Genomic DNA, 9,381 nt, shown 5'->3' on the forward strand with positions numbered 1-9,381 from the left:
GCCATAGAACCATGTTTTTGATGCTAAGGTGGCGCTAAGGTGGCTTTTCTGCCGTGCCATATATACAAAGTGCGCAATGCTTGTATTGCGCCAATTTGCAACCCCTTGTGCCACATTATGCCTGCGTCAGGCATAATGTATGCAAGGGGGTGTGTTCCCGTGCAGGGAGGCCCAAAAAAATGTACAAGATTTCGCTGCGCCATTTTTGTGTCATTTTTAACGCAGGGGTTAAAATGACGCACCCATTATATTCAATGGGCCTCCTTGTGCTTTGCTGCACTAGGGTCAAATTTTTTGGGCGCTAGTGCTAAGCTCCATAATAGCGACAAAAATGTTGGCGCTATTGTGCTAACGACCGTCATGGTGCTGTTAGGTGCCACTTTCTTGTAAATATGCCCCTTGGGGGTGGTTTGAGGACTTTGGTGCCCCTGGGAGGTACATACTCACATTACATAAGCATATTCCAGCTTCCTGCAGCTTCACACTATGCAGAGCTGCCAGACGCGTTCCAGCTACAGACTGGTGTGGCAAAGCTGCCACTGGGCAAAGCGGCCACTGGGATGGGAAGGCACATGCATTCTTTTCTGGGACCAGCCAGGACTGCCCAGGTGGTAAGGCCCAATCCAGCCCACATACCAAAACTCTATGGAAATGTTTGGGTCTACGCACCTTAACTCATGCGGCTGTTACTTTTATGCCAAAATTTGTAGTATATCGGTATTATTAGAATAGAAATGAGTACCTACCGAATGCAAATCAGTCTGAGCGGGTTGCTAACTTAGAAAGAGACGCATCGGCATTTAACAGCTGTTTTGACTCTTGCAAGCATGAAACACAGGCTTGCATTCAGTCATCTGCTTGTGTGTAGATTTGCAAACCAACGTCACTTTCTGACATCCTCCTAAGAGTGTACGTTCCTTAGCAACAACGTCTTTGTGATAGGAGATGGAGTGAGTCATTTTTTTAGGTCTGGCTTGATGGCACAACTGTTTAGCTGGCATATGGTTATCAATTATTTAGCATATACATAGAGTCGGCTTTGGTTCTACCCACAGATGGGTTACTCTCTGGCCTCTTTCGATTGAGATGTACGAGGGACAGTTTTTCATCTGAAGACTACACATAACCACCATCACATTCAGACCTTTATCTTGGAAATGCGTTCTACACAGAAAGCAATCATTTTTTCATCTTTTTCCCGAGCATTGTGAAGTCAAAAGGGGTGGTTTAATGTAATAATCAACATTTGTGCAGGCAACGCATGGAAACAGCATTTGTGTCTGCCTGTGTTTATACGCACTGGCACACTAAAGCCAGACCTGTTGGTTTTGCCATTGCTTGCATCTGTATTTATAAGCCAAACTATTTGATATTACAGTAGTCATAAAAACTCAGTATTGCAGCAGGGCTTCTGTAAACACATTTAAAAAGGCACTGACTATACACCCTGGTGGATTAGTCCACTAAGGCATTCACTCCTGGGATCCGTGTTTGGTCTCACAGTCACACGCTAAAATCCTGCCGGGCCCACTCACCTTTTATCTTTCTGAGGTCGATAAGAATAGTACTTCTGATTTGACTAAGTACAAACATCTGTAATTTGATGCCCCAAGAGGTGGTGAATGTGTTCATTACAAATACATACATTATAGGATTTTATTTATTCATAACAAGTTAAAGATAATAGTAACTTTTCTTCTAATAAACTAGTTGATCTCCCAGTCCTAAGCACTGTTATTAAACCAGTGTTCCAATTATTCCTCAATTTCTATACCTGGGCTTGGGACTTATATAAGTGACATTAGTGACATGGAGATTATTTTACAAGTGTAGTTGTGTGTTGATTGAGTACTTACACTGATTAAATGCAAGGCCCAATTAACACTCAGCTGATCAAGCTCCATGAGGCTCAAATTCAGTGACATATATGAAGATGCACAACCTAATTACAGATGAATGAAAACCTCTATTGTGATCTGTGAAGCTCACGTTCACTACAGTTGAGGAAGAGTTGAGTGTGCAGTTCACTTTTTGAAGGCATCAGTGCCAGTCTTCTGAGCCTTTACCGAGGGAGACATCATTGTAGGGGCTACGTCTCTTGTTTATGCCTCTAAGCGCTGCAACACGGTCTGTAAGAGATGTAAATACAGTACGGCAGGGGCAGAATGAGACTGGCGTTGGTTTAGGTAGGGGAGGTATTATGGGCAGAATTACCGATTCTGGGTGATATCTTGAAACTGGTCCCAGGATGCTTGTTTCCAGTCCAGGGAAGACCTGTCCTTGCAGTTTGGGGTGGAATGTTCCCATGGTGAGCTGAGTCAAGACTGATTTGAATATGGCACAGTGGGCAAAAGACAATGAGTTGGTATACTGCCCGAATATTGCCAGTAGCTGAGATTAATTCAAGCATTTCATCCATCACCCTGTTGTTTTTGCATTTGCCGCACTAAGTGCACCGGGTATACCCAGACGTGGGTCCTGGGTGCACTATGCCACTGGAGTCAAACTAGCAAGCCAGAAACTGGTCCAAGGGTGCTTGTTTCTGGTCCAGGGTTGGACCTTCCCTGGCATTTCAGGCTTGACTGTTCCCATGGGGACCAGGGCCAAGACTGATTTGCACATGGCTGGGTCTAATCTGGGGTGGCATGGTGGGCAAAAAAATGATGGATTGGAATGTGGCCTGAACGATTGCCAGTGGATGAGATTAATTCAAGCATTCCATCCATCACCTTAGTGTTTTTCCTAAATCTGCACATCACAAGTGTTGGTACCTGGAATGGAGTGTAACCACAGGGTCCAGCATATAGCCATCCTTTTCCTCATGGTTTGCCCTGATTCTGGAGAAAAATCTATTGTGGGCACCTGGACACCTAGCCTGCCTGCCACTTGCCTGTGGCTTCCAGTTCCTGCTTGTTCCAGACTGATCCAGTGACACCTCAGCTGCCTGGATTTTCCCACTAGGCTTTTCTTGACCAGGTTTTCCTACTCACTGTTCTTCCCGCCAACAGAAGCCCTGTCTATGGCAGGCTCTACTTAATGCAGGGAGCAGAGCGAGCATGCAGCAGACGGGTGCAACAGGACTTCCAGGAGAGACCATACAGTGCACCATCACCAACAACAACAACACCACTGCCACTCCCATGGAACATCTCAATTTCAACCTCCACATGGATGACAAAACAACCATCAGAAGCACCCTCGCATATGGACCGCCAGGCCCACGCTCCAGCTTCTGCAATACCATTGTAGACTTCATTGCGCCCCTAGCCTTAGACTCCAAGGACTACATCTTCCTCACCGGCCTAAATTTCTACATTGATGACCCCAACAACATCAACACTGCACACCTCCTCAACAGTATGAGCAGCCTCAGGTTGACCCAGATCATCCACGACCCTTCACACACTGCGGGACACATGCTGGACCCCATTTTCACCTCTAATAACCACATCAAAGTCAGCCATGGACTGATCACTCCATTGTCTACTTCAACATCTCTAGCACCTGCACCTCCACCACCAAGATGACCAACACCCTCCACCAAAGGTGGAACAAAATCTCAGAGACCAGCTGGGTGGACACCCTCAGCACCGCCAACCCCGCTACCGCCACCAACCTCGAACAGGGAAAGAAAAACTTCAACGCCTGGATCACCAATTGCACCAACAGCATCGTCTCTATCAAGAGCAACAAAAGGCCAGCTGGTACACCCAAGAACTCAGAACAGACAAACAAGAGAGCAAACAGCTGGAGAGGAGATGGAGCAACAGCAAGGATGCCTCCAACAGAACAGAGCAGCCTTCAAGACCTCCCTCAACCTCTACCACCACCTGCTGAGAGCAACAAAGAAGACAGCTCTTGCCGCACACATCGCAACCAGCACCAACAACACCAAGGAATTTTTCAACACCGTTATGGAATTCTCCAACCCGGCTGCCAGTGAAAACAACTACACACCCTCACAGGAGCTGTGCGATGACCTTGCTCACTTCTTCATTGACAAGATCGCAACCATATACAGAAACTTCTAACCCCATCCCACAACTGCAGACTTCCTCGACAGATACACCACCACTGTAACTGACACGAGCCACACACTGACCACCTGGAACATCCTCTCCAACCAAAGGCATCACCTCCACCATGAAATCCATCCAATCAGGAGCTCCCACTTACCCATACCCGTACTACATGTTCAACCTTGGAAACCAAAGGATCAGCCAGGTACTCACCACCCTGCTCAATACCTCTACCACCACTGCAACATTTCCTGACACCTGGAAACACGCTGAAATCAGACTGTTATAACTTGTGACATGTCAAATGACAATCTATTCTATGTACTTTTATTTTCATTGCACTGCTCCTGACAAGCTATGGAATGTAGAATGTAACTGGAGGGAGGATTCCAGGAGTGGGAGACAGAGGACAGTTGATGAAGGCTGCGGTCAGGGGTCCTTGTTTGGTGACTTAATAAACAGCTTCAACATATTTCCAAGGAGTGCCTTTTACTTATTTGGAAAACAGACCACTACTCAAAAAAACCTCCGCTGACCCCAAAGAACCCAAAAACTACCAGCCAATCTCTCTGATTCCATTCCCAGTGAAGGTTCTGGAAAAGCTCATCAACAAGCAGCTCATGACATACCTGGAGCAGAACCAGCTACTTGACACCTCCCAATCCAGCTTCCGCAGCAATCACAGCACCAAAACTGCCCTGATCCCAGCCACCGACGACATCCAAACCCTCCTTGACTGAGGAGGAACAACAGCTTTGATTCTCCTCGACCTCTCTGCAGCATTCAATACCATATCTCACCACATGTTGATCAAAAGACTCCACCACATCGGCATCCAAGGAGATGGATCACCTCCTTCCTCACCGGAAGAACCCAGAGGATCCACCTCCCACCTTTCACTTCTGAACCCAAGGAGATCATCTGCGATGTCCCCCAGGGCTCATCCCTCAGCCCTACGCTCTTCAATGAATATATGACCCCAGTAGCCAATATCGTCAGATTCCACGTTCTCAACCTGATTTTCTATGGAGGCAACACCCAACTCACCTTCTCACTCACCGAAGACCCCTCCACCACCAGAACCAACTTCAACAGATGCATGACAAGCATCACTGACTGGATAAAGAACAACTGCCTGCAGTTGAACACAGGCAAGACGGAAGTACTGATCTTCGGCAATAGCAGCAACACGTGGCATGACTCCTGATGGCCATTAGACTTAGGACCCTCACCCACTCCCTGCGACCAGGCCGAAAACCTCGGAATCATCATTGACAACAAGCTCACCATGAAATCACAGATCAATGCCATCTCCTCCGCCTGCTTCTTCACTTTGGGCATGCTACGTAAAATCTTTAATTGGCTACCCCTACACACAAGACACACCCTCATCACCAGCCGACGAGACTACGGCAACGCCCTCTGGGTAGGAATCGCTGCACACCTTCTACAGAGACTTTAGACCATACAGAACACCTCAGCCAGACTCATCTTCAGCCTTCCCCGATGAACCTACATCACACCTCACCTCAGGCAACTCCACTAGCTGCCCGTACAGAAGAGATGCCAATGCAAGCTGCGGACCCACGCTCACAAGGCTCGGCACCACCCAGGACCCTCATACATTAACCACTTCCTCAACTTCCACCAACTTTCAAGAAGGCTAAATCTGCCTCTCTTTCACTTGCCCACATTCCCCCCATCTACCAAAGCAGAAGTGGTGGACGCTCCTTCTCTCATACCCCAGCAAAAATCTGGAACCGCCTCCCCGCGCATCTCGAATGATTAGCCGCGCTAGATAAATCGTGATTGGTTGATTGAGATTTACCACATTACTGTGAGTAGAGGGTAAATCTGAGTAGAGAGACACGGGGTAGGACGCAGGGAAGAGGGGATTAGGAGGCCATCCGGAGGGCAGGTCGGGTCCTTGTGCAAGAGAGAAGCACTGCATGTGATTTTGCAAGGGGCCGAGTGGGGGATGGGCAGTTATTCAGCCGCGAGCCCTGGGCCCATTCAACAGCGGTTTCCCAGGTGTGAGAATACCGGGGGACGGTGTGCAACGGGGGGACGGTATCCCACGCGGATACCGCTCTGGCAGGTGCGTAACGGAGATCTGAGTGGGTTTTCTCCGATGAGCAATTCGCAAGTCGCAGCCAGCATCGTAGCACTGACAACTGGCTACGTAATACAAATGGATTTTTATAACAGGATCAATGACGCTTCTTGCGATTTTCTGTGTTTTCTGAACTTGGATTTTGTGCTAGTAGTTCGCAAAAGCTGCTAGTATGTCTGTCTGTCCTACCTTACCCGTTGGAAATGAGCCCTGCGGTGGGTTTCACCGTCTACAGCACCCCTGCCTGCCTGGCAGGTGTTTACCGTAAATGCAATGCAAGCCATTACACACAAAAAGCGCTTCTGTAAAGCCGCGCGTGCTTTCTGCTGATTTTAAAATATTTCCATATTTATCACATCATGCTGGAATTACGGCAGATTCCAGAGGCAGGGAAGTTATTAATTACCCTGCACTACACTGTTCCATGGCCTGTAACAAGTGAGCCCCATTTGTAATATGATGCCGAGTACAAGCGTGATGTGAAACAATTAAACCACCGCCGAATCTGTCTTTATCACAGTGCTTGCAAAAAACTGCATGTTAGGGAAGTACTGCAGTACCGCGCGTCGGGATATATCCTCAAACATGGATCAACACTGCCACCTGGTGTTCACAGATGGTAAAACAAGTGGGAACCTATATAGCTGATGGTTGTAGTGTCTCAGCCCGACAGAACAGTGTTATTGAACAGAAACAGGTGTATCATTCTATATGTACAAATATAATTGTGTTTATTATCGTGCGCAATTAATTATGATCTAATAACGTCGAATTAGTGTATCTAGCAATATCAAGAAAATGTACACATGCAATCCATAACCACAGAAGACTTTTTGTTTTTGGAGAGGGGTTTAACACCACCCTCACAACTCAGGTAGCCTCACAGCCACGCTGCAAGGCAGCGCAAGGCCTTAAGCGAGATTTACTAAGCCACGTAAAGTCACCGTGCATGGTTCTGCATTGTTTAGTAAATCCAAAATAACGTAAGTCAACACAAATCACTGCCTTGGTCACCTTGTGGCAGGAAGGTGTGGACTATGGGTGTTTCCATGCACCCACCCATGGTTTCTGACCAGTCTCAGATTTACAAAAATATCTTCATTTCTCCTCGTTATCTCATCTTTCCATGTGTGCTGAATTCTGTAGCACAGGTAGAAACAGGAAAATGCCTCCAAGGATTGCTTTTGTGCAGGAAGGTATCACTTCCAGTACAAAAACAATCGACCCTTGCACCCTGGCACAAGGGTGCATGTATTGCCGTTGGCAGCACACAGTATGCCTGCTCAGGGTGAGAGCAGAAATGTGTCAGATCTTAGTAGATTTGGCACATTTCTGCTCTCTCCCTGTCACTCAATGCAGTGCAGCAAAAAGCTGCCAGAATTATTATTTTGGCCCACCATGATGCAATATCCACAGCTATGATAAACCGAGGGAGGCAGCAGGGCTCCAATGACAGAAAGTTTTGCATCAACAATTGTGAGTCTGGGGCAGATTTATCAAATGGTCACACTGCATTGCATGACAGGGAGAGAGCAAAGGCACTACTTTTACTCAGGCAGCCCAGCAACATATGCATGGCATTGTGCAATGTCTCAGGGAAGATTGCAGCTAATCAACATCATTACATCGCTAATGTCTGAGATATGCAAGTGCCACATAATGGACGTCGTAGTGACATCGTTTTAGAAGATTTTCTGCATTCTCTGAACCACAAAGGCTTTGTAAGGATGTATAAGTCTTCCTGAAGCTGCCCAAATTGCACTGAGTAAACAAAAGGGAACGTTTTTTTTTTTGCTACCACAAATTCCCACAAGTGCAAGTACTGATAAAAGGAAATAACTCAGTTAAGTTAAGTGCAAATATTATAAATAGGGAATATTCACTGGTTAAATAAACAGCAACTCTGAACTGATGGAAGGTGTAATGTACCCTTAATAGTTTTAGTGACAACCTAACAGGTTCCCTTGAGTTGGACACTTGAGTGAAAGGGCGATTTGATCCTTCTCTAGACGCAGTTGATGGTGACACATTTAACAATAAAAAGTTAGTTTTGCTTATGCATCGTCTAGGATGCAATATTTTTAAAAAATTACCAGGAGAAAAAAGTCTCTAAAGGAATTGGAGAAGCATCACTAATGGATGAATATCCCACAACAATAAAGACCTTGGGCAAGAGGTTCCGCCCTAAGAAGAATAAGGTATTGTAGAAGGGAACATTGTTAAAGAGAATGCAAATGCTCTGAGAGCCAGTGGATGATTAGGTGGCTGCATCTAGGTCTTAGCAAACTGACTAAAGAATACATTAGGAATGAGTTCGTAAAAAAAACAACAGTAAGAAAATGCAAGATCAGTTTTTGTCAGCACAAATTCCAAAGTTAGAGAACACTATATTAAGAAGGATGGAGAGTGTTGCAGAATACATGACTGGGGTGCCCCTGGCTTCCAGATAGTGAATTTGAGTGGCATGAAGGAAAAAACAGTTGGGAAAAGAGCAAAATATCGATGGGGTAAGATACTGAGATCACACTTTGGTTTAGTTGTGGAAGTCAAACACATTTAGGCAATGCCACAGATTGTTCAGAATAAGGAGTAACCTTGTTTAGATGCAATAAGAAAGGTAATTTTGCACATGTGTAAAGCTGTTGGGGCATTTGAACATAATGGGCCTGATTACAACTTTGGGGGATGGTGTTAATCCGTCCCAAATGTGACGGATATACCACCAGCCGTATTACAAGTCCATTATATCCTATGGAACTCGTAATACGGCTGGTGGTATATCCATCACATTTGGGACAGATTAAGACCTCCTCCAAAGTTGTAATCAGGCCCAATATCTAGAAAGGAGGAAGAAGTACATGGTGTAGACAGAGATACAGAAGAGTATACAGGATACCTTCTCACTCTGCAGGATAGAAAGGGCAGGGTCCCTTATTCCAATGTTATGGTGGGTGGGATGGAGATCCACATGATGGTAGATCCATGGTCACCTCATACATTGATTGGGGAAGAAGAATGAAAAGAATTTCCCAGTATAACCTTGAGTAAATCGAAAGTGAAAATGTTTGAATATGGGAAGAAATTGATTGAGGTGGTATGAGAGTTTAAAGAACAACTGGAGTTTAATGGTAATGATGCTAATGATGCCAACATGTATGTAGCTAAGGATGAGTCTTGTTTGTTGGGGTGGGGAGAACAAAAAGACCTAAACATAGCTGTAGACCAAAATTATCAAGAACAAGTCATTTT

Source organism: Pleurodeles waltl, chromosome 3_1 (genome assembly GCF_031143425.1).
Source record: "Pleurodeles waltl isolate 20211129_DDA chromosome 3_1, aPleWal1.hap1.20221129, whole genome shotgun sequence".
Lineage (NCBI taxonomy): Eukaryota > Metazoa > Chordata > Amphibia > Caudata > Salamandridae > Pleurodeles > Pleurodeles waltl.